Here is a 25,177-nt window from a genome sequence, read left to right as displayed (position 1 = left end):
ACCCCCCAGGGCCTCTGCCCAGAGGACAGGGTGCATCCTGGCTTGTTCTGGGGGAAACCTGACCCACGCGGGTCCGTGCGAACGTCCTGAGAAGTGACCGTGCCCATGTTAGCATTCACGGCCCCTGGCCACCCGTCCCCACAGGCGTGGAGTGACAGAGAGAGACGGGGCACAGAGAGAGCGATGACAGGGGGAGCTGAGCTGCCCAGATGGGGCACACCCGCACCCACGGTCGGCCCCTTTCTTCTGCCCCCACGACCAACCGAAATTCCTTCAAATTCGAGTAAAGCCGCGTGGAACAGAAACCTGACCATTCTGGGAGGGGCCGAGGGCACTAGGGAGCCCACAGCAGGCTGGGCAAAGCGAGGGGACGAGGCAGAGAGCCCGGGTGACGCCCACAGGCGTGGACCAGGAGGGACCGGAGACGGGCACCATGGCAGACCCGGTGTCCACAGTGAGGAGTCTGGATCCCTGCCGTGGGGGCTGGATGTCTGCGTCCCCCAAATCCCTACGCTGATGCCCCGAGCCCGCGGGCAGCTGCAGTTGGAGACGGGGCCTCCGGGGAGTAGTGAGGGTGGGTGAGGCCACACGGACAGCATGACGGGACCAGTGTCTGCAGAGCACGGACCGGAGCAGGGTCTGCTGTGGCCCGTCCCAGGGTTCGGCGATGTGGTTGAGACATCCACGGGGTCTGGAACACGTCCCCCAGGGATTAGGGGCGTGACTATACAGGGTCCCCGTGGACCCCGCCCCCCCGCACATCTCAGGCACAGTTAACGGGCCGACATAGCCACGTGGTCGCCCCCCGAGTTATTCCCGCTCCCGTAGCGTTTCCCTGACGGCCTCTCCCGACCGAGGCTGCCCAGACCCCACACTGTCTCTTGTCAATCTGTGGGCTCCTCCGGGCCGCGGCGGTTCCTCAGACATCCCTGGGGTTCTCAGGATGTGGGTCAGGCGTGCTCAGACACGCCTCTCTGGGTCGGCCTGGCGTTTCTTTCAGGGCACCGCCTGGGTTCCCACCCCCCCACCTTCCTGGAAAAACACCATCCCCACAATGGCAGCCACTAACCCCAAACCGGTCGAACTTCGGGCTCTTTGCTAGGAGATCCCCGCATGCAGGGCTGCCTGGACACAGCTGGACGGAGACCCCGCTCCCTGAACCCAAGCTCAAGGGGGACCCTGAGGTGCCCTCCCGTCACAGGCCAGCACCATGAGCCTCCAGGGCTTCTGCTCAGGAGTCACAGCCTATCCCTGACCTGACGGGACAGCCTCAGGGATCAAAGAAAGGACAGTGTCCAGAGAGGACGTGTATGCGGAACGCTTCCGGGGGTGGGCGCCCCAGGGACAGCCTGGCCAGGTGGCTGCGTGCCCCGTGTCCACCTTCCCCCTGGACGGATCTCCATGGAGGAGACACTGTGGCTAACGGGCCACAGACAAGGTGAGAGGAAAGGGCCGTGGAAATGGGGCGTGATGGGGGGACCGCCCGCTCCGCCTCGGCCTGGGGCAGCTCCGGCCGCTCCCTGCACACACGTCCTGTGGGGTCCACCTTGGCCCCGAGCGGCACTCGCTGGGAGCTGCTGGACGGCGGGTGGCCGAGGCCTGGGGCTGCGGCAGCTGTCGGTGCTGCTCCCTCTCAGCCTCCGCCCCGTGCCCCTCCAAAGTGGCTCTTCACTCAGCTGAAACTCTATAATTAGGACGCTGCAGGGAATTTTAACCAGCCGTTCCCATGGCAATCTGGCATCTTGACGGCTCTGACAAGGCGAAGAAAATACACTGAAAAGCGAACCGAGAGCAACAGGCCGCGAAGCGAACTGCACGTCCCCCGGGTTTGGGGGGGCGCACGTGGCTGTGCCATCTTCCAGAGCGGGGATGGCGGTCGAGGCCTCCCGCTCACTGTAAACGGACCGCAGCCGGGACCAGCCCAGCCGGCTTCGCAGCCTGGAGACAGTGCCCAGCAAGGCCGCGGAGCCGGGAGGAGCCCTTGGACTGGGGGGGGGGGGGGGGCAGTGCAGCCACGTGGGGCCAGCCTCCTCTTGGGGAGCACCTTCCAAGAGATTCTGTACCCCAGGAGGGTAGGGCCACCCGCCTTTCTTGCCAGGTGTCCCTAGGACGAGGCGCAATGTTAGCTCATCCTACGCAACCATCTCACCAAAAATAGTGACAATTTAGGCCACGTTTCCGGGGCCAAAATGTCCCGGTCACCGGGTCATGGAGGCTGCCTGTAAGGACATGGGTGCAAGGACACAGGAGGGGGGCCGTCTGTCCTTTCGGGGGCTGCGCTGGCTGTCCCCTCGCTGCCTAATACTGTTGGTCACCGTCACAAAGACCAACCCTAGAAGATGTTTTCAGAGGAAGGGGCTGTTCATAACAGTTCGACTTTCTAGTCGTTTTTACCGCAGAGAAGCTAACTGGTCACGGTGTGGACTGCATCCTGCCGAGCGGCCGACCAGGGTGCCCACAAAGACTCCACAGGGAGATGTCTTCCCACTTCCAAGGGACTGTTGTGAACAGTCACACGGATGGAGCTCGTTCCCACGTGGAGATGCCTTGATTTACTTCAATACACTAAGTGCTCTGAGCTGGGCACTGCCCGCCTGGCCGACAGGACCACGTGTGCCAGACCACACGCTGAAGGACACGCGGACCAGACACCACACGCGCGAATGGGCTCCAGCGTCCGCCCAGCCCTGCTTCCCAGAGCAGTCACTAAACCCCGCGAAAACAGTGTCCGGGCATCTCGGACCTACACGAGAGTCAGAACAGGAGAAGATGCCAGGGGAGGGACAGGTCGCCAGGGCGCTGGCTGATCCCTGGAGCTGGGCAGGTGTTGCTGAAGGGGTGCCATCTGGGCTCACCCCCAACACCAGGCTCTCAAAGGCTTGGTTCCAGTAAAACGTCAGACTAGAGCCTGGATTCTGACTTGTGACAGGGGTTTCATCTATGAAAGAATTGTGTCTGCCCCGGCCGGTGTGGCTCAGTGGACTGAGCATCGTCCCCTGGACTGAGAGGTCCCAGTTCCATCCCCGGTCAGGGCACATGCCCAGGTAGTGGGCTCGATCCCCAGTAGGGGGCGTGCAGGAGGCAGCCGATGTTTTTCTCTCACATCCAAGTTTCTATCACTCTCTCTCTAAAAATAAAATCAATAAAAACATGTTTTATTTTATTTTTACTTCTTTAATCCTTACCCGAGGATATTTTCCCATTGACTCTCAGACAGAGTGGGAGGGAGACAGAGAGAGTGAAAAAAACATCGACATGAGAGAGACACATCGACTGGTTGCCTCCCGCACAACCTGATCAGGGCCGGGGACGAACCACAACTGAGGTACATGCCCTTGACCGGAATCAAACCCGCGACTCACTGGTCCACGGGCCGACGCTTTACCGCTGCACCAAACTGGCCAGGGCTAAAAACATTTAAAAAAAACCTGTCAGGCAGGCCAAGAAATAGACACATACGACGGAACAGCCAATAGAAGCGGACACTCAGGTGATTCAGATACTCAGTCTATTTTCAAAGACAGATACATGAGAGAATGTCACCGCTGAAAAAAAAAAGAATCAAACTCTAAAATTCCTGGTTTAGAAATCCTAAGTGTGAAAGGACAAGAACGGAAATTAGTCGTTCCGGCAGTAGATTCGAAAGCGGCCTGGCGTGGCCCTGTTGGCTGGGCGTCACCCTGTGCACGGAGAGGTCGCCCGTTTGATTCCCGATCAGAGCACGTGCCCGGGTTGCAGGCTGATCCCCGGGACGGGGGGCTCAGGAGGCAGCCGATCCATACTTCTCTCGCATTGGTGTTTCTCTCTCTCCTTCTCCCTTCCTCTCTCTTTAAATATCAATAAAAAAAATTTTTTTTGGAAAAAGCAGATTAGACGAACGAGAGAGAGCAGTGGGAGGGACCCGGCTGAGGACACGGGAAAAGCGGGAGAGACCGAAGGGCCGACGGGAAAGGATGCAAAGGTGTGGACACGGCCTGGGAGCGAGGGGGCGTGAACAGGCCCGTCTCGGAAAAGACACCGGCTGATCTTTTGCAAAAGAGACACAGACCTTCTGCCCCAGATCCAAACAGCCTGACAGACCCAGGTCGGGACAAGTTCAGCATTTCCCCCGCTTCTTCGAGGCTGCCGGAATGGGAGGGCAGGGGCCACTGCTCAAGCAGCCAGAGGAGAAGGAGAAGCCTTCGAGGGAACAGACACGAGACCGACAGGCGACTCTCCGAAGGAAAAGCAGAGCCCAGCAGACCGCGGCCCCAGGTGCTCCACAGCGCATCCGCCCACCCGACGTCACGCCCCTCGCCAAGGCAGGCAAGAGAAGGACGTTCCGCAGAAACAGACCCCCCACACACAGACACACACACACACACACACACACACACACACACACACCCGTCATTGCCAAGGGGAGCGGCAGAGCTGTGCTTCAGGCAGAAGGACGTGGTCTCCGCTTCACCCGGTCGTGCAGGGGGAAAGGCACCAGGGAGGGTAAATCGTAACGGAGGCCACTGAACACAATAGTCATGATGACGACTGTGGGGTTTAAAATGTATGCAGACGTGCCCTGGCCGGTTTGGCTCGGCGGTTAGAGCGTCGGCCCACAGACCAGAGTGTCTCGGGTTCGATTCCGGTCAAGGGCACGAATCTCGGTTCGGTCCCTGGTCCGGGTCGTGCGGGAGGCAGCCGGCTGATGTGTCTCCCTCCCTCTCTCCCCTCCACCTGCCGATCAGTGGAAAACATCCTTGGGTGAGGATTAACACAACAGAGGCATGGCTGTCAGTAGGTTAGAACAACTGACTGATGCTTCTAAGAACCATTTCCAAAATAAGATACAGAAAAGTTGAAAGTAAAAAGGTAGAAGAAAACATACCACATAGACCCGAGTGCCCCCCGCAGCCGGTACAGTTATATAATGTAAGACCCAGGGGACTCACAGGCCAATATGATATTTTTCACCTAAAGAGCAACATCTCATGATGATAAAAGTGTCCATTTGAAAGGAGGTCAGAATGATCTCAACTCTGCATCACCTAATGTACATCAATATAAGAAGCAGAAAACACCTGAAGGAAACGTAACAAAAATTAACAGAAGACGAATTCCCAACAGTAATTTAATATCTGGAGACATTAAAAATATCTAGAGACTAAAGGTATGAAGCATGTCAATAAATACAATTTGGACTTTTTAAAAATCCTTAAAAACACAACTTACTAAGGACGACACAAGAAATCTGAAGAGCTGATTTTTATTTAAAAATGAAACCTTGCCTGCCCTGGCCGGTACGGCTCAGCCGTTAGAACGTCGGCCTGCGGACCAAAGAGTCGCAGGTTCGATTCCGGTCAAGGGCACGTACCTCGGTTGCGGTTCGTCCCAGGCCCTGGTCGCATTGTGCAGGAGGCTCCCAGTCATTGTGTCTCTCTCTCCCTCCCTCCCACTCTATCTGAAAATAGAAAAATGTTCTTGGGTGAGGATTAAAAACAAAACAAATTAAACCTTGCCCTGGCCAGTGTTGCTCAGTGGTTAGAGCATCCACCATCACACAAAGGGCTGCGGGTTCAGTTTCCAGGCAAGGGCATGTATCTGGGTTGCAGGTTCAATCCCCAAACCCAGTTGGGGTGTGTGCAGAAGGCAACCGATAATGTGTCCTTCTCACATCGATGTTTCTCTCCCTCTCCCTCTCCCCTCCCTCCCTCCCACTCTCTCTCTAAAAAATCAATGGAAAAAAATACCTCGGGTGGGAGTTAACGACAACAAAAATAGTAACACTAGCCCTGGCCGGTTTGGCTCAGCGGTTAGAGCGTCGGCCTGCGGTCCTGAGAGACCCGGGTTCGGTTCCCGCTAAGGGCACGTACCTCGGTTGCGGTTTGTCCCCGGCCCTGGTTGGTCGTGCGGGTGGCAGCCACTCGATGTGTCCCTTCACATCGATGTTTCTCTCTCTCTCTCTTCCTCTCTCTCCCTCCCGCTCTGTCTTAACAAAAAATGCAAAAATGTCCTCGGGTGAGGATTAAAAAAAAAAAAAAAATAGTAACACTAACAAAGTGGACAAAGCGGAGGGGGTGCTAACAACGCAAGACACCAACGGTCACAATGAAGCTGCATGGGAGCTGCACTGTTGCTACAAAGACCAACGGGACAGACAACCAGGGACGGCCCCACCGCGGTCACCTAGTTTGTGAGAAGGACGCCAACGAGATTCGCTGGGGAAGCCGTGTCCTCCCTCGGTCAGCTGGCCTTCGCCACGGGGACAAGGACCTCGCCCCGCCTCATGCCACACAGCTCTCTGCCAGGCTCGCCAGGGCAGGAGCACAGGCCTGGGTGACGGGGAGACGTCTCCCACAGGACAGACCGCCCTGACTAGGACGTCATGCTCCACGAGAGGAAGGAGAGCCGCTGGGAGAGGGAGACACAGGCAATCCAGAGCTCGTTCCCGAGACGCATCGAGCGCTCCCTCAAATCCGTAACAACTGCGCGCGTCCCGATTAAACGGCTCTTAGGCAGCTGGATTTGAGACTGGGCCAGAGACACGGACTGCTTCACAGAAGTGGCCCCACGTGGCCGGCGAACATGAGAAAGGCCACCTGAGGCCACAGCCAACGCCACTCACACCTGCTCTGCCGGGGAGCTGACAGCCTCTCCCACAGCCCAGGGACGGGCCACAGGCACCGCCACCGTGCGACCAAGGGTTTACGTTTGATGGAATGCTTTATTTCAATTTAGGGGAAAAAATACGAAGCCCTAGCCGGTTTGGCTCAGCAGTTAGAGTGTCGGCCTGCGGTCCAGAGAGACCCGGGTTCGGTTCCCACTAAGGGCATGTATCTCTGTTGCAGTTTGTCCCCGGCCCTGCTTGGGTTGTGCGGGAGGCAGCCACTCGATGTGTCCCTTTCATGTGCATGTTTTTCTCTCTCTCTCTGTTCCTCTCTCCCCCTCCCACTCTATCTGAACAAAAAAAAGGAAAATGTCCTCAGGTGAGGATAAAAAAATAAAGATGAAGAAATGGGGATCAGAGAATGGGGTGACCCAGTTCACAGGGTCACCTCCATGAAGGAAGCCGAAGTCAGAAACACCAGGGCCAGGCCCCAGCATATGTATGGGGTCTCAGCTTTCTCCTCTCCTTTTTTTAAAAGCTGTTTTTCTTTCTTTCTCATTTATTGCTAGTAGAGAGGGAGAGAGAGAGAGAAACATCGATGAGCGAGAACATCGACTGGCCGCCTCCTGCACGCCCCCCAATGGGGATCAGGCCCACAACCTGGGCATGTGCCCTGACCGGGAATCGAACCGGCGACCTCTTGGTGCAGGGTCGACGCGCAGCCACGGAGCCGCAGCGGCCGGCTCTCCTCTCTTCTCTATTTGCTCCGTAAGAGGAACCTCCGGGCCCACACTCAAAACCACCTGCTGTGTGATCACTCTCACACGCTCTTTCTCAAAGCCACCTCTAGAAAGAACGAGTGTCCGCCACATCCTGTCTGTCGGGGGCGGGGGGGGGGTAAGGCATTTCTCAGGTTCCAGATGCTTCTTCACTCAGACACGGCACTGGGGTCACCATGGACACAGGTGCCCAGGCCGCATGCGTGCTCAGGACGAACCCTGGCTGGTGGCCGCGGAGGGACGCTCATCAGGAAGCCTGGCCGGCGCCCCGGCGCCCCACATCCTCCCAGCGCCGCGTCCCTCCCGACATCTCAGACTCTCCAGCACCCGCACAGGCCTCGCGCACCGCTGACGAGACACTCCAGCAGCATGGCAACCGCGAGCCACGCACCAGAAAACGTCGTGGGTCCGTGGGTTCGTTCAACCCCCTGGTCAGGGCGCACACATGAAGCGACTGATCGATACCCCCCTTCTCTCAATAAAAACGTAGTCTCAGGATGACGCTCTGACCAACTGAGCCACCTGGCCAGGGCTCTTTAAATTTCTTAAATCATGTCTGAGATTCAAAACAGCTTTAGTGATGAAGATTAAGCGCGAAAAGGGGCCCGTTTCTCTTTGAAACTCAGGCCCTAGTTGTCACCACTAAATTCAGACTTGGGTTTACGTGGTGCTAGAGAGACTGCAAGGCCAGCAAAGAGGGCACCCCACCTGCGGGGGCAGGCCAGCCCCGGCGCCCCTCCACAAAGCAGCACCATTTTAATGTCCTTTACAAACGAAGGCGATGTCCTCGCTGTCCTGTCACTTCAGGAAGTCAGACGCAGAGAAGGCAGGCACGCCCTGGCCGGTTTGGCTCAGTGGTCAGAGCGTCGGCCCACGGACCAGAGAGCTGCGGGTTCGATTCTGGTCAAAGGCATGTACCTCGGCTGTGATTCAGTCCCCAACCCTGGTCGGGGTCGTGCAGGAGGCAACCAGTCGTTGTGTCCCTCTCACGTCGATGTTTCTCTCTCTCTCCCTCAACTCTATCTGAAAATAAGTGGAAAAATATCCTTGGATGAGGATAAGAAAAAAAAATTTATTTAAAGGAAAGCGCACTGGCGGGAGGCCGCAGCCTCCGGAGGTGGGCTGGCACCTCGAGGTGGGCTCTGAGGTCCCCGGAAAGTGAGAGGAAGTCACCAGCACACCCTAGACGCTCCCACAGTCTGCCAGTGCTTGGGGTCAGAGGAAAGAGAGGTGCAAAGGGCAAAGCACCTGGGGGACGTCCCTCCTCCTTCCCGACCCCCTCCCCGTGGGGCCCCACTTTTCACACCGTTGACGTCGGGGCTCCTCAGCTTGGGAGAAGGCCCGTCCACAGTGCGTCCCCAGAGCAATGACCTGACTTGCTCCATTTCTTCTCCTGGAGGGAGCCTGGCTTACAAACTGCCCGTGAGCTCTGTCACCGACACCCTCACCCACAGGAGCGGACCCGAGAGGCCGGCATGCGGACGAGGTTGTCCTCGGAGAGGACAGGACATGGCGTCAGACCCAGAGGCAGAGCCCTGGGAGCAATGACCTGCAGATCCGGGCGGCCAGCACCAGCAGGGAAGGGCAGCTGGTCGGGGCCCTTGGCGGGGAGAGGGCAGCTGGTGATGTCAGGTGAGGGTGACGCATCCATGGAATCCTCGGTGACTGCAGATGGTCCCGACATGCAATTCTCCGTGTGGTAGATTCCAAAGTAATTTTAGCAAAACCACCTCTACGACCGCAAAATAAAACTAGACCCAGCAACAGCCAGCAGCATGCGTTTGGGGGCGAAGGGTCAGCCGTGGGCCAAGGGCGACTCCTCACCTGCCTTTGGGCCAGGGTGTAGAGAACTGTAATTATTTAAGTGTTAGGGAGACGCCGGGGTGTTTAACACTCGACGGGGATGGCAGGCACCAAGTCTCGTCCCCTCCCACAACACGGCCCCCTGAGCCCATGTTCAGTGCTTTTAAAATGTATTTCGAGGGAGTTCTGCTGCTAGTGTGAACACCGACTTAGCTGGACAACTGACATTTAATGAATGGGAACACCCAGGTTTCGGTGCCGATGGATGAGCTCAAAGGCTCACAAAATACACAAATAATGGACTGGTCCCCAAGCAGCCCCCAGACCCACCCTCAGGCTGTTTCTGTCCGGCGGGGTCTCCTCATTCCTCGAACCAGTCCCCGACCCACCCCAGGGCCTTTGCACGGCTGCATCCCACACCTAGAGAAGCCCCAGCCCGCACCTGCCAGGTCATCGCAGCCTCTGAGCTTCACGTCACCGCACTGGTCACCCCCCCTGGACCATGGTGCCAGCCACACCTGCCCCAACCAGAGTTTCTGCCTCGGTTCTGCTGTGACACCACTTACATTAATTACGACCTGGAGGAACCTAAATGACCTGTCTGTGAGTGGTGTCTGTGCATGAACACGGGCTCACTGCTCCCTCAGCAGCGGCACAGCCCAGCACCTGGGGCGGCCCCATGTAGGTGGGGTGAAGGAACGGCAGGGCTCCGGGAAGGAAAACCTTCCAGAATGCTGTGCGGAGAGCAGCCCACCAGTGAAGGAAGAGCCACCTCGAGCTGCAATCCTGTAACCTGGGGTGGGGCACTGCCCATGCTGTATGGGGACCAGGAAGCTTCCGGCTGACCCAGGGCTGTGTGGCTCCAGGGGCGGCTTCTCCGACAGCCTCTCCCAGGCCCAGTCGCCCAGATGCGGGCGGCGTGCCGCCCACAGGAGCCAGCGCCTCCGTGTGGCCCATCATGGAGCAGAGCTGCTGGGGCCAGGAGTCTTCTCCGGGCCAGAGGACAGCTGTGGTTTCTGTCACCAGCCTCAGCACAGGCTGTTTGGCTTCTGCTCGGATGGTTTGGAGCTGACACGTCTGATTCAGGAGTAAGTTGACCAGAGGTCTCAAGGGCAGGAGCAGGGTTTGGTTTCGAAGCTGCATCACCGACCACGTCTCGGCCACAGCCCATCCACCTTCTCAGAAAGTTGCCGACAGCAGCGTGGCTCCCACAGTACTGATCACCACCTGCAGGAGCTGGCACACCTGCCCCGCTATACACACCTGCCCCGCCGTGCACACCTGTCTCACCATATACACCTGCCCCGCCATGCACACCTGTCCCACAATATACACCTGCCCTGCCATGCACACCTGTCCCACTGTGTACACATGCCCCTCCGTGTATACACCTGCCCCACCGTGTACACCTGTCCTGCCGTGCACACCTTGCCTGCTGTGTATACCTGTCTGGCCATGCACACCTGCTCCTCCGTGTACACTTGCCCCACCATGCACACCTGCCCTATGTATACCTGTCCCACTGTGCACACCTGCCTCGCCATGCACACCTGCCCTGTTGTGTATATCTGGCCTGCAGTGTATATGTGCCCTGCCATGCATACGTCTTACCGTGCTCACCTGTCCCACTGTGTATACCTGTCCTACCATGCACACCTGTCCTGCTGTGCACACCTGTCCCGCCGTATATACCTGCCCCACCGTATATACCCATCCTTCTGTGCACACCTGCCCCACCGTATACACGCGTCCTGCTGTGCACACCTGCCCCACCGTGCACACCTGTCCCACTTGCACACACAGCTGGGCCGGCCACCCACCTCCTCCCGGCACAGAGACCCAGCAGTGCTCTGGTCTGAGGCAGGGCTGCAACCCAGGTGACAGCGCACCTCACGTTCATGTTTCTTTAAGTGAGCGTCTCCTGAGTTTGGAGAAAGGGTCTGAAGGCCCACACACCACAGGCCTGTGTCTCCGTGAGAAGCCGCTCACTGCACACTTGACTCCCAGGGCAAGTGAGTGTCCCGCCCTCTCACTGGGACCCCTGCTCCTGGGGGCAGAGCGGGGAACCTGCTACAGCTCCGGTATCCTCCATCCCCCAGAGAGCCCCCAGTCACGCGAGAAGAGAAGACGACCGGCCTTCCCTGGGCCTGCCCAGCACACAGGTTTACCCGTAGACTGCCGCTGGGCCCAGGGCCCTGAGAAGCAGCGACCTCTGCCGCTCCCAAAGCGAGAGGGAGCCAGGCCTGTGGGGCAGGAGCTTCCTCAGACCACCGGCTCCCGGCTGGCTCTGCCGCCTCCCCAATGTCCACCTGACAACTTCCCCACCAGGAAGCGACAGCACCAGGGGGAGGGGCGCATCCCACCTCACCCTGGCCCCGGCACACTATGCCCCTTACACACGGCTGATCGGGGTGGGCCCAGGACCCAGGAGGAGGCAAGGGCACGAGAGTGGAGAGCAGGACCTTCGTCCAAATGGATATCAGAAGGCAGAGCCCTGGCCCCATCGGCCCCTCCCTGCGGCACTGGTCTGCTGCTCCTCCGCTGGCCGGAAGCCATGATGTCCCACCGTGTCCCACCGTGCCATGGGGACCGGCTCGTGGACATGCAGTCAGGACGGCTGTCCCATGCCCCACACACTGGTGCCCTGTCCCTCAGTCAGGATGCCACTGAGTGATGTCAAAGGACATGCTGGGTGGCACACACTGTTAGCATCGCCTTGCGATGACACACACAAACCAGGTCCGTACGGACATCAGCCGATCGGCCTTCCTGACTGCTCGTTCCCTGAACACTGCACATGCAGCCCGAGCCCCCCAAAGGCTCGCTGGGAGCTGCCAACGAGCCTGTCTGCGTACGAGTCGGGGCTCCTGGGTCTGAGCAGACGGAGGTCAGAAGGGACCCCTCCCGTAGCACCTCTGGGTCTCTGCTGCAGGGAAGCCAGGAGTTCAGTCCGACAAGCAAACCTCATCCTTCGTGGGAGACACCTCCCCGCAGCCTCACCATCAACTCATCGTGAACACCGGCCTCCACTTCCTCAGATAAACCGTCTTATAATGCTGAAAAATAATTAAATGTAAAAGCTCTCTCTGTACAAAAACAGACCAGCTCAGATCCATGAATAAGTCATGCCTGTTTTGTTCTCTTCCAAAGACGCCCATGTGAAGCTCACGAAATTACTTCCTACATCACCCACAAGCCTCAGGTGCACCTGACCCGTTCCCTGCGCGTCCCACAGCTCAGAAGTGGGAGGGATTTCTGTCTACCTGTGGCCTTCGCTTGACGGCCCAGCACATGGTGCTGTTCCAGGTGGGGGCATCCAGCAGCTACCCCAGCACGCAGGGCACCCCCGGGCAGGCGCAGCACGCAGGGCACCCCCGGGCAGGCACAGCACGCAGGGCACCCCCGGGCAGGCGCAGCACGCAGGGCACCCCCGGGCAGGCGCAGCACACAGGGCACCCCCGGGCAGGCCCAGCACGCAGGGCACCCCCGGGCAGGCCCAGCACGCAGGGCACCCCCGGGCAGGCCCAGCACGCAGGGCACCCCCGGGCAGGCCCGCATCCTCCCCTCTTCACGCTGAGCGGGGGCTTGTCTTGCGTCCCCACGAGGCTCGGGCTGTCCCGCCCGCCCTGGTTCCACCTTGTTCTGTTCTCCTGGGAACTCGCCTCCCACAGGGAAGCGTGGGGGTGTGGGGTGGGCTAAAGTGACCGAGCAAACTGGGAAGGCTGGACACAGGCGAGCGAGAAGCCAGGCAGATCCACAGGGCAGCGTGTGGGGAAGGTGACCGTGGCCAACTTCTGTCGCCCGGGGGCCTGGCAGGGGCTGCTGGGCCGGAGGGGAGGGGCCTGACCCCACCTGCTGGGACCGAGCATCCTAAGGCTTCCCGGTGCCTCCTGGACAGCAGGGCCTGCTCCACGCATCTCTTCCTTGTTGGTGTTTTTATAAAAACGACCTGATCACAGACTTGGACAACATCAAACGAAGATGAGAGAAGGACAACAACTGCCCGGCCGGTGTGGCTCGCTGGCTGAGCGTTGACCCGCACCAAGAGCTCGACTTGATTCCCAGGCAGGGCACATGCCCAGGTTGTGGGTCCAATCCCCAGTGGGGGCCTGCAGGAGGCGGCCGATCGATGTTCTCTCTCATCGGTGTTTCTCTCTCTCCCCCTCTCCCTTCCTCTCTCCCTGAAAGTAATAAAGCACCCCTCCATTCACAGAGGCATCACCCACAACAGCCAGAAGGTGACAGCAATCTACATGTCCATCAACGGATGATGGACAAACAAATGTGGTCTATTTGTCCAGTGGAATCTTATTCGGCCTTAAAAAGGAAGGACATTTTTGCCCTGGCCGGTGTGGCTCAGCAGTTGGAGCATTGGCCTGTGGACCGAAGGGTCTCGGGTTTGATTTTTGGTCAAGGCTATGTAACTGGGTTGCGGGTTCGACCCCCGGCCCCGTCACTGTCACCATTGTCTCTCACGTGGATGATTCTCTTTCGTCCCCTCCCTCCCTTCCACTCTCTCTAAAAATCAATGGAAAAATACCTTTGGTGAGGATTAACAAAGAAACGAGGAAGTTAGTTTTGACAGGTGCTGCCACGTGGACGCCCTCGAGGGTATTAGGCTGAGTGAAGGAAACCAGATTCCGAAGGGAACAGCACAGGGCTTCCCGGGAGGGGTCAGACTCAGACACAGAAAGTGGGTGGTGGGGCAGGTGGGGGGAGGGGGAGGGGGGCTAGTATTTAACAGGGACAGAGCTTCAGTTTGGGAGCATGGAAGGTTCTGGACACGGGCCCAGGCCCTGTCCAGGGTTCTCCACGGCAACTCACACATCGTCCACTATAAACCTGAGTCGAGAGGTAGGCTCAGAGGTCCCCCAGCACCTACCGTGACTGGCCTCACTAGCTCACAATTTTTTTAAATCCTCACCCACGGACACTTTTCCATTTATCTTCAGATAGAGGGAGGGAGGGAGAGGGGGGAGAAAGAGAGACACATATCGACTGGTTGCCTCCCACACAACCCCGACCACATTCAGAGTCAAACCGCAACCGAGGTATGTGCCCTTGACCGGAATCGAACTTGGGATTCTTGGGCCCACGGGCCGACGCTCTAACAGCTGAGCCAAAGTGGCCAGGGCTGGTTCACAAATTTAAGTGATAAAAATGTATTTATTTTTCCTTGCTGACAGAGTGACTGTTATTCTGGAATTCTGCACCGAGGAGACAGCGGGGTCCAGGACGTCCCCCAGGAAGGCTGCGCAGGACACGGGGACACACGCTGCCGTGGTCTGTGGAGCGGTCGGCGAGTTCAAGGGTTCACAGGGGGCCCCGTGCTAATACTGGGAGGCACGTCATCTGACCTGCCATGATCTTCCCCGTCGGATTCGTGAGCATCACAGCACACGAGGCCAGACCCCACTTGAGAAGGGTCCCTCGCGCCCCCAGCGTGAGGAAGCTCGTTTCCTAAGGTTTCACTGCACGGCCCAAACTTCCTGCTGCCCACCTGCTGCTTTCAGTACAGAGCGCGAAGTCCTTGCCTCTGGGGAGGCCTCTGCCCTCAGTCACCCCTGCTCCTCCCGAGACGCTACGCGAGGGCCTTCTGCCTGGGAGGCTCCTGGGCGGCCGAGTGGCACACGTGACCCCTCCAGGTTAGGCCACTCTGCTGCAGCTCCCCCTGACCAGGCCTGGGCCTGGGCCCCTGGTGTGAGGAGCCACGTGTCCATCACGTGCCACCAAAGGATGTCTTCACTGAAGGATGCCCAGCACGTGCCCAGCGAGGACACACCCCAGATCAAAGCAGACGGCCCCACCCTCGAAGAGGTCACACTCTGTTGGGGGGACACACAGCCTGTGAGCTGCAGAGAATGAAGCTGCAGGGAGTGAGCCTTCATGCAGGAGTGGGGCCCTCAAGCTGAGACTCCAGGGAAGGAGGGTGGGGGGAGGAGAGACCACGGGAGGGAAGAGTGGGGGGCTGACCTCCTGGCCTGAGCTGTCCTCACAGAGGTAGGGCTCCTGCAGTGAGGGGCCTGCTGACCAGGCAGCAGTCAGGGGGTGGAGGTGGGGGCAGGAGCAGAGTGATGGGAAGGCAGGGGTGGCCCAGTGGGGCTGTTCGCGGGCTCCTCCAGCCTGCAGGGGGGTCATCAGGTAAGGGAGGCGGAGCCTGAGCCAGGGAGATGAGGCAACCCCTCAGTGACCTTCCGGAGGTCCACTCCAGGGGAGCAACAGGCAGGAACAGGAGCTGGGGCTGCTGTCTCAGGAAGAGCCGCACCATCGCAGTCACCCCCACACAGGGCGGCTGGAGAAAGCCACCATTCAGAACAGCCTGACTCCAGAACAAAGGAGGCCTTCAGGCCATGTGTCCAGGCGACACGTGCCAGTCACCACGCAGCCTGCCCCGCACACCTGTGCACGGCCCCTCGAGGCCTCGGCACCCAGTGGCCTGCACAGGGCGGGGCTCCTGCCCGGCCTCCAACACTCAGACCTGTTTCCTTCCAGGTCGCTCCCGACAACTCTCCCCAGCTACAGACAGAAGGCGGCAAAACCTCCCCTTACCAAAATGCCGGTTTCAGAAGAAAAACTACCTCTGAGTCATTCATCTGCTCTTTCCGCAATAGATCTTCCTGGTGACGTCATAACCATTGCTCAGAGATCTAGTTTTAGTCCCTTGGTGGTAGGACACCAAAATTTTCCGGTAGTGGGACAGGCTCAAAATAACTTCTGCAAAAACGAGGGCTTCATCGGGGTCCCTCTGAGCAAAGGTGTCCTGCGAGTGGCTCCGAAGCCACAGGAACCACCTGGCATCTCAGGACACCATTCACGGTGCTGGTGGACGGCTCTCAGTGTGCGAGCCCAGGACACCGGGAGCCCAGGACAGAGCCTTCACCCTGTGAGCCGTGCTGCTCCGAAGCGGAAGCCTGTCTCCCGTTCTCACAGCCCTTCTGTGACAGCCGTGCACGGACTCCCCAGAGCCACCGCCAGTCTGGAGGCAACGCTCACTGTGAATGTCCGGCAAAGGGGAAGCTTTCTTTATCCCGTATTTTCCCTGTAGCTTTCCTAGGTTTAGATACACAAATACTTACCATTGTGTTACAATTGCCCACAGGACTCAGTACAGTGACAGGCTGGACCGCAGAGCCCAGGTGTGCAGGGGCTGGACCATCCGGGAGATGCACGTGCCTCGGGGATGTTCACACGATGACAAAATCATCGAGTGACAGATTTCTCAGAATGCACCCTTCAGTGGTGCATGGTGGTCACTTCGAAACCTCACTGGTCTGCTAAGAGGCGCTATATGACAACTACCAATCACCTGCCTCCCCGTTGTGAAGCGCAAGACGTTATTTTGAATAAGAATTATAGCTAAGAGCCCTGGCCAGGTGGGTCAGTTGGTTGGAATGATGTCCCGTACACCAAGCGGTTGCAGGTTCAATCCCTGGTCAGGACACATACGGGAGACGACCAATCGATGTTTCGCTCTCTCTCTCTCCCCCTTCCTCTCTCTCTAAAATCAATAAACATATCCTCGGGTGAGGATAAAGAATAAATAAATAAAAATTACAGCTAATAAAAGAGAAATGCGTGACTTAAAACATGTGAGACTCACACTCTTCGTGGGCCAAGTCTGCAGCAGGGCTGCCGGCAGCTGGCTCTCCGTGTGACAAGTGGTGTTTTACGCATTTCCACAGAAACAGTGAGTCGGCATTCACTTCACGCATCTCTAAAAAGCAGAGCGTGAGCAGAGCTAACGGGATCTGCACAGCGTGCACCTGTACGAGGACCCGACCGCGAGCGCGGCTGGCCTCCCCCAGCACCTGAGGTTGGTCATGGCCCAGGGACACCTGGAAGGCTCTCGACTCCCACAGGACCCCGATGACAGAGACCGAGATGATTCCCCGATTCGAAAAACAATCCTAAAAATGTATGTGACATCGCAATCGCAATGTGCGAGGCTGAAAAAAAAAAAGAAAAGGTTTTCTAAACGGCCAAAAAAAGTAAAATTCTGACAACTCTCAGGGAAGACCGGCTCCCCAGAGGAAATACTGCAACATTGTGGCACGAGACAGCAACAGCATTTGCAGCTGGAAAATGTCAGGAAGACGGTGTGACAGGACCCTCTAATGACGAGTCTGGGTTTTCCCGGATGTTGTGATGCTGTTGGTCTTGAAACGTTCACGTATACTCATTTCGGTTTGTGTTCTCATTGCAGACAGTGTCCACATCCACGCCTCAAAGACTCAGGCCACAGAGCAACCCCGTATGCTCGCCTTCCCTGCACCAGAGACCACAAATACGGAAACGCTACATTTCTGTTAAACGAAACACCACCAAGGAGAAGTACAGTTTACTGACCCCAAACCTAAGGGTGGGGCCCGACTGCACAGCCAACCCAGGTGCCTCTGCCGACACCCTCCTTCCCTTCGCGCTGCTCTGGTCACGCTGGGCTCACCGGTACCTGGGCGTCTGTTGCTGCCCTCCTGCCACACTGCTCCCCACCGAGCCGCAGTGCCCATCCGGAGCTGGCTCAGACACACTGAGAAGGACCCCGTACACTCGCCTGACTCCCTCGCCCTTGTCCAGCTGGCAGAGGACAGGAGGAGGGCGGGCAGAGAGCCAGCAGTGGCTCATGTTAGTCCCTTTGGGGTGCATACAGTTCACCTGTGAAACACCCCATCTCCAGTGCCTGGCCCCACCTCTGACCTGCACTTGGTGACAGAGTGCAACCATGCAGGCCCAAGCCTGGGCAGCCTGGGTGGCATGGTGTCCAGAGAGAGAGAGGACCCAGAATGTCCTCAGACCCCCACTCGTCCCCATCCACACCCCTAGCTCAGAGAGCAGGTCAGGTGGGCCCCCAAGACAACAGGGCAGAAGTCACTGGCTGAGACTTCACTGGAGAAGTCACTGGAGACTCCGAGGGTCCCAGAGACCCCACAGGGGAGCCCCGAGGGCTAACCACCCCCATCATGATGATGGGTCCCTCGCCTTCTCTCATGTGCTCGGGATAGAGGGAATTTCCACAGCACTTGGGAAGGTGCCCATAACTCAGCGAGCAACACTGTATCCTTGGGCGGGAGATGGCGCTGATACTGTTTCAGGTTCCACACACCTTTAAGACAGGGCCACACGCACTGGCCGGTTTGGCTCAACAGTTGGAGCGTCAGCCCACGGACTGAAGAGTCGTGGGTTCGATCCCGGTCAAGGGCATGTACCTCAGGTGCAGTTCGTCCCTGGTCCTGGTCAGGGTCATGCAGGAGGCAGCCACTCGATGTGTCTCTTTCATATCGATGTTTCTCTCTTCTCTCTCTCTCTCTCTCTCTCTCCTCCCTCCCTCCCTCCCACTGTCTGAAAATAAATGGAAAAATATCTTGTGGTGAGGATTAAAAAAAAAAAAAAAGGACCGCTTGTCGAGCTTTAGAGAAATACCAAAGGAGAGTGTCTGCAGTTACCGGAAAGGCTGTTCACATACTCCGAGCCTTTCCAAGTGCTGGGCAGTCCAGGCTCAGGGCTTCCTCCCTGTTAGAGAACCGTCGTTTCCTTAAAAAGGTGTCGCTCATGCTCTGGCCGGTTTGGCTCAGTGGTTAGAGCGTCAGCCCGTGGACCCAAGAGTCCCGGGTTCGGTTCCCGCTAAGGGCACGTACCTCAGTTGCAGTTTGTCCCCGGCCCCAGTTGGGGTCGTGTGGGTGGCAACCACTCGATGTGTCTCTCTCACGTCGATGTCTCTCTCTCTCCCCCCCCCCCCCCACTCTGTCTAAAGATAAATGCAAAATGTCCTTGAGTGAGGATAAAAAAAAAAAGGCGTTGCTCGTGATAACAGATAACGGTTTTAAAACTTTAAACAAATGAATTACTACTTCCTATCATAAATCTGAAACACAGTAAACACTGGTAGGCACAGCCCCCTATGCGAAAGCTCTCTGAGGTCCTCAGTGTGACTGTCCGAACACAGGGCGACACTGAGATGCTGGCCAAGCCACCAGACGGGTGACAGCGGCCGGGCAGTGGGACCCAGAGCCGAAGGATCGCCCCCCCCCCCAGTCTGCACAGCCTCCCCACACCGGCTGCCCAGCGTCTCTCCTCCCGGGGAGCCAATGAGGGTCCTGCCAAGACCCCGTACTTCCAGGGGAGCAAGACGTGGAAGGCCAGCCGGGAGGAGGTGTGTGACAACCCGGGACGGAGCTTTGCATCCACCCATCAGGATGCAGGAGAGGAGACGGTCGTGCAAGCCGGTGGACGGGTGAGGGGCAGCAGGGACAGCATCTGGGAGTGAACGCTGCACCCCACCTGCCTCCTCTGGGTCTGCTGCCTGAGAGTGGCTGGTTATCGGGCCCAGGTGCTCAGTACCAAATATCATGGTGCCACTCTGAAGGGGGTAGCCGGAGCCCCTCAGGAAGGGCGTCGTCTTCTGAGCTGTGGGGATCAACTGAACGAGACCTGGTGTCCACATCACCTCCCCCAACGGAGGAACCATCCAGGAAACAGTGGAGGGGTGGATGTCAGCTCTCAAGCTCCCCGAGTATCTGTCCCCAGTGCCACTGTTGGGGACATCGTATTGGCATTTGCCCAGCATCTCCCTTCTTCCCCAGAGCCGGGGTTGGACATCTCCAGCACAACATTGCCCTGTCACAGACCCCAGCACCTGGACAGCTAGCAAGTCCCATGTGCGTCTGCCTTCCTGCCCAATGTGAATGATGCGCCAGCCCCTCAAAAACACACTGTGCCGCCCTGGCTGGTTTGGCTCAGCAGTTAGAGCATCGGTCTGCGGTCCAGAGAGACCCGGGTTTGGTTCCCGCTAAGGGCACGTACCTCGGTGGCAGTTTGTCCCCGGCCCTGGTTGGGTAGTGCAGGAGGCAGCCGCTCAATGTGTCCCTTTCACATTGATGTTTCTCTCTCTCTCTCTCCCTCCTGCTCTGTATGAGCAAAAAATGAAAAAATGTCCTCGGATGAGGATAAAAACAAAACAAAACACTCTGTGCCCAGCCCATCCTGACCGCTGCTCAGCGGCCCTGAGACCCCGTGTGACTGCCTCATGATGACCCACACGGGTCCCTCTACCCAGACGCAGCCCCGAGCAGGAAGAGGCACTGGTCAAGGGGTCGCCACTCACGGAGACCCTCCAGCAGAGCCCTGGGCATCCGTCCTGGGCAACCGTGTGGTATCTAATCTGGAACTGGAACCAGAACCACCACGCTGGGGTCGCCTGTCTGATGTCACTGCCGACAGAATCGTGGACGTGCTTACAGGGGAGGCTGCCCGTCCACGGTGGGTGCTGATCAGACCAGAACCGCTGAGGGCTGCCGGCCACATGGCCTGTAACTCCTGCTTTCGTCATCTCCTCACACTAAGAACAGAACTGGGGTGTGTCCCAGAGAGGGCCAAGGCCGAGGGGACAGGAAAAGCCCGGCGGGGGCAGAATGGACAGCGCTGGGCCCGAGGAGCCAGCTGCCCCCACCAATGCTGCCTAGATGGAACCCTGAGACAGAGAGGACGTGAGGGGAAAACTCAGGGAATCTATCAGAGAACCTCAGCTGATAACAATGTATCCGTGTTTACTCACTAGTTAAAATGAATACACACGTCAACATCAGGCATCAGTAACAGGAAAGGTGATGCTCTACCAGCTTTTCAATCTTTCTGTGAATCCAAAACCGTGCTACAAAACGAAGTCTGTTAAAACACAACACACACACCTGTGCCGTCGAAGCACCTGTGGGCCCACCAGCTCCCCCTTCTCAGCACCCACCCACGCGAGGGAGGGGGAGAACCGACCTCTGCGCCCCGTGGTCACCCACCGCGTCCTGTAAGCCTCTGCCCGAGCCCAGACCCAGGTGACTGGGGCCTCGGGACATGCTGGTTCACGACGGCCACCTCCACCCGGAAGACCTTTCCCGGGACCAGGTCTCGGGGTAACGAGCCTGGGGAAGGTGCACCCTAGACGGTGTCCGGATAGCAGAGCAGGGACATGTCTGTTCCCTGCGCTCCCTCCCAGACCCATCAGAGGACACAAACGCTGACAAGCCCACAGCACGAAGGCAGCAGGAGGGGCAGCACCAGGAGACTGGCCACCAGGAGACCGAGCAAGGCCAGACCCCGAAGGCCCTCAAGTCAGAGGCTTCGGGGACCAGGAAGTGGGGTGCCCACGGCACAAACTCCACCCCTCTGAGGAGGAGACCCGTCCTCACTGGAGGCAGCCACTGGAATGAGGGCTTGGCCCACGGGGACACCCAGACTCTCCCAAGCACGTGGACCAGCCATCCCGGGGGCTCCCAGGGACAGGCCAGCCAGGACCGACACTGACATCCATCAGCTTCCCAGTACGCACATGTCCATGGGGACCGATGACCAGGGGTCACCTGGGGCCGACTAAAACCTCCCAGGCCAAAATCAACAGAGAAGAGGAACCTCGTTGGAAATAGCCACCCAAGGAGCAAAGAAAACGCTCAAGGAAGACCTGTCTGCTCCATGGCGCCACTTTGCTGTGTGTCTACCCCCCCCCCCCCCACCGAGCCCTGGCGCCAGGGCAGGCAGGCACCTCGCCGAAGCCTCAGCTGTGACGGCCACACCATCCACAAGAGTGTGACCCACAGGGCGGGCCGTGCTGTGACCAGAGCAGGCCTGACCCCTCGGCACAGCACGGGCACTTGGCCCGGCCCCACCACGCAGGAGCTGTGTGATTTGGGAAAATTACTCGACCTCTCTGTGCCTCAGGTGTCAGCCACAGAATGGAGTGCTGTGAGGGTTACACGAGCTCACACGTGAAGCCAAACGGTGCTCGATAATTTATATAACTACTTGAAGTTTGGGGCCTCTCCCTGTTAACCTCAGATCAAAGGGGTGATCTTCTCCCTTTGAAACAGGAGCAGGACACGGAGACAAAAAGTTCTAAACACTTTCCAGAGAAGAAAACACGCAAATCTAAGTGTCTTCTGACCCCCCATCCGACTGGAAGCTAAGGGAAAACCACGTGTCACTCAGGGTTCCATTCCCAGCACAACTAGCAGCAAATCTGCGCTGGACCGAAAGCATGTTCAGACGAGGTCTCAGAAAACGAACCTCGAGCCCCTCTCTCAGACGTCCTGGTGGATGAAGCCAAGGAACGGGAGTGGGAGCCAGGGACGGGGGGAGCGGCAGAGGACAGAGACCACAGGGAGGGCACGGGAGGGCCCAGGCCACCAGAGGCCTATCAGGCACTGAGGGGGCTCCCGTCTGCTGGGAAGATTTCAGGCAAGTTTGAGACAGGACTTCTAAAAACCTCTAAGAAAGAAAATCATGATAACATAAACGCTCAGTGTAGATAAACGGTGACCCGACTTTTCGGGGGAAAAGAGGAAGAGTGAGCCGACCAAACAGTCCGGAGATGAAGGGACCAAGTAACACCCTAAACGGAAAAGTCTGGAAACAGCAGCATAAATATGCTCCTCGGACATCTGGAAATAAACCCCAAGAACCTGCTATGGCTGGAAGTGAGCCCCTGGGGAGGCGGGTGGGGGACAGTGGGGACACCTGTTCTCTTTTAAACGACGAGGTACTAGTCAACACCCTGAAAGAGAAATATGCCAACCTCAAAATTACATTCGAAACCTGAAAACGACGTACAATGCAAGCCTTATAGATGTGCATTTAGACGTATCAGCACTTTCCTGGCCAGGACGGCAGCCAGCCTCACATGACCACACCTGACTTCCAACCGTCCCCTCTCACAGACGAGCGAACAGAGGCAAGGGGCCGTCGGGGCTGTGGCCGGGCAGGGTGGGCGCTGACCGCCTGCTCTCCGGGGAGGTCTTCACCACACACACACGGGCAGGCACCGTCCCGCTGCCAATCAAACCTTTTTAAACTTCCCACACGAGAGACGTTATAAAAAGCCAATTTTTAAAAAGCCAGACCCAATCAAACTGCCAAATTAGACAATAAAATATAAAATGTGAGTCCTGTCCACCCACCAGCATCGTGAGTACAACTTTTTTTTTTTAATTCTCACCCGAGGATATGTCTATTGATTTTATTGTTTTTGTTTTTATACTCACCTGAGGACTTTTTTTTGCACTTATCTTCAGATAGAGCAGAAGGGAAAGAGGAAGGGAGAGAGAGAAACATCGATGTGAGAGAGACACGTCGAGTGGTTGCCACCCACACGACCCCAACCAGACAGGGACAAACTGTAACCAATGTACATGCCCTTAGCGGGAACCGAATCCAGGTCTCTGTGGACCGCAGGCCGATGCTCTAACCGCCGAGCCAAACCGGCCAGGGCTATTTATTGATTTTAGAGATAGGAAGGGAGATGGAGAGAAACATGGATGTGAGAGAGAAACATCGATCAGCTGCCTCCCCCCCATGCACCCTGACTGGTGATCAAACACGCAACCCAGGTATGTGCCCCAACAGGGACTCGAACCTGCAACCCTTTTGGTGCAGGGGATGATGCGCCAACCAACCAAGCCACCCAGCCCAGTCATGAGAACCCCTCTTATTGGCCCAATAAATGAATAAGGAAGTTGAACCGGCCTCCAGGTCTGTCGACCGTAGTGACAGCACCTCTGACACAGGTACCAAGAAAAGACTTGTTCTCGACGTGGCACCCCCCGACTCCGACCATCCCATGGGAAGATGAGAGACCCACCAGTTCCCAGTTCGGCCGCCTGGCTGGGTTGGAATGGGGCTGGACCAGCTGGGAAGCCTCAGACATGAGAGGGAAGAGAGGCTACTCATACACAAGGTGCCCTAACTCGACGATTCTCCTGAAAATAAACCACTGTGTCCAAATACAAGCACACTGGCAGGGTGCTGCCGTAACTTCATCACCAAAACAGTGCTGGATGAGCAGTGGTCCAGGTGACTTATTTTGGACAAAGCTTTTTCTGCCCCTCCCAGAACGCGGCAAACGTTACGGAAGGCCTGCGTCGTCCAGGCCCTGGGGTGTAGCAGAGGGAATGGCCTGTGCAAAGGCCCAGTGGCAGCGGGGATTAAGCAGATGGCACAGACCCGCTGGCCGGGCCGGATGCGGCTTTCCCCCGCGAAGCACAGAAAGGAGACGCTCTCTGCCCTTCGGATGTAAACACCAGGGGCATCAGACCTGGAATGGTTCCTCCTAGATGGGCCGCGTGGGATCCTGGAGCTGGAGAGCAGCCAGTCAGGGTGTCTCCTCACCCCAGGACCCCCTCTCAGCGTGTCCTCACCCTAAGTCAATAAAGGAAACAACCGCTGAGTCTTTGGATCCGCAGCAGAGGTTGGGCCTGGCCCCAGGCACCACTGACCTGAGACCCGAGAACGATCCTCCCAAGGGTCGGGCCTCCGCGGGCTCCGCCCCCTCTGGGTGACCAGGGTCGCCCCGCAGGCAAGGCACAGCCTCACCTCTGCCACGCCACAGGGAGCTCACGCAGCGGGGAGTCTCCACTGGGCCACAAATAACCCCGACAGGTCCCCATCCGATGGCTGTGGCCGAGGGTGGCATCCACTGGGCATGCCCCGTCAAGACTGACCGGGTCTCTGCTGCTCCGTGTGACCGACTGACGGACAGGGCAGCCCAGCCGCCCCCGAGGTGAAGTCTGGAAGGTTAGCCGAGCTTGCAGTCAGGCAAGTGGACTCCTTACATAACTGCCAGCAACTCCGGACTTCGTAAAGGCGCCTGGGGGTGGCTGACAGCTGAGCAGGACTCCGGTGAACCCACAGATCTGACCAGGACCCAGGTACCGGTGACAGGCGGCCACAGCCCCACCGGCCAGCTTCAATGCAGAATGGGGTTTTCTTTCAGGATAGGGGTGCTGCTCACAGTTCTGACTACATCTAGCCGAGGCCCCTCTCTAAGTCCCCCTGGCCCTGCTCTGGGTCCCCCATCCTGCTGTGGGTTCCCCTGGCCCTGCTCTGGGTCCCCCATCCTGCTGTGGGTTCCCCTGGCCCTGCTCTGGGTCCCCCATCCTGCTGTGGGTTACCCCATCCCACTCTAGGCCCTCCTACCCCGTTCTGGGTCCCCCGGCCCCATTCTAGGTCCCCCATCCCACTCTGGGTCCCTCTGGCCCTT

At 58.0% G+C, this 25,177-nt stretch overlaps 1 protein-coding gene across 2 annotated transcripts in view; it reads right to left on the bottom strand.

The window, feature by feature from the left end:
- The window catches only part of PRKCZ (protein kinase C zeta), an 81,356-nt gene that overhangs the window by 31,108 nt on the left and 25,071 nt on the right, over positions 1-25,177 (bottom strand). The window lies entirely within an intron of this gene.

Source organism: Molossus molossus, unplaced genomic scaffold, assembly GCF_014108415.1.
Source record: "Molossus molossus isolate mMolMol1 unplaced genomic scaffold, mMolMol1.p scaffold_m16_p_35, whole genome shotgun sequence".
NCBI classification, from domain to species: domain Eukaryota; kingdom Metazoa; phylum Chordata; class Mammalia; order Chiroptera; family Molossidae; genus Molossus; species Molossus molossus.
Note: the sequence above shows the minus strand (reverse complement) of the source record. Positions and strands in the feature narration are given on the sequence as shown.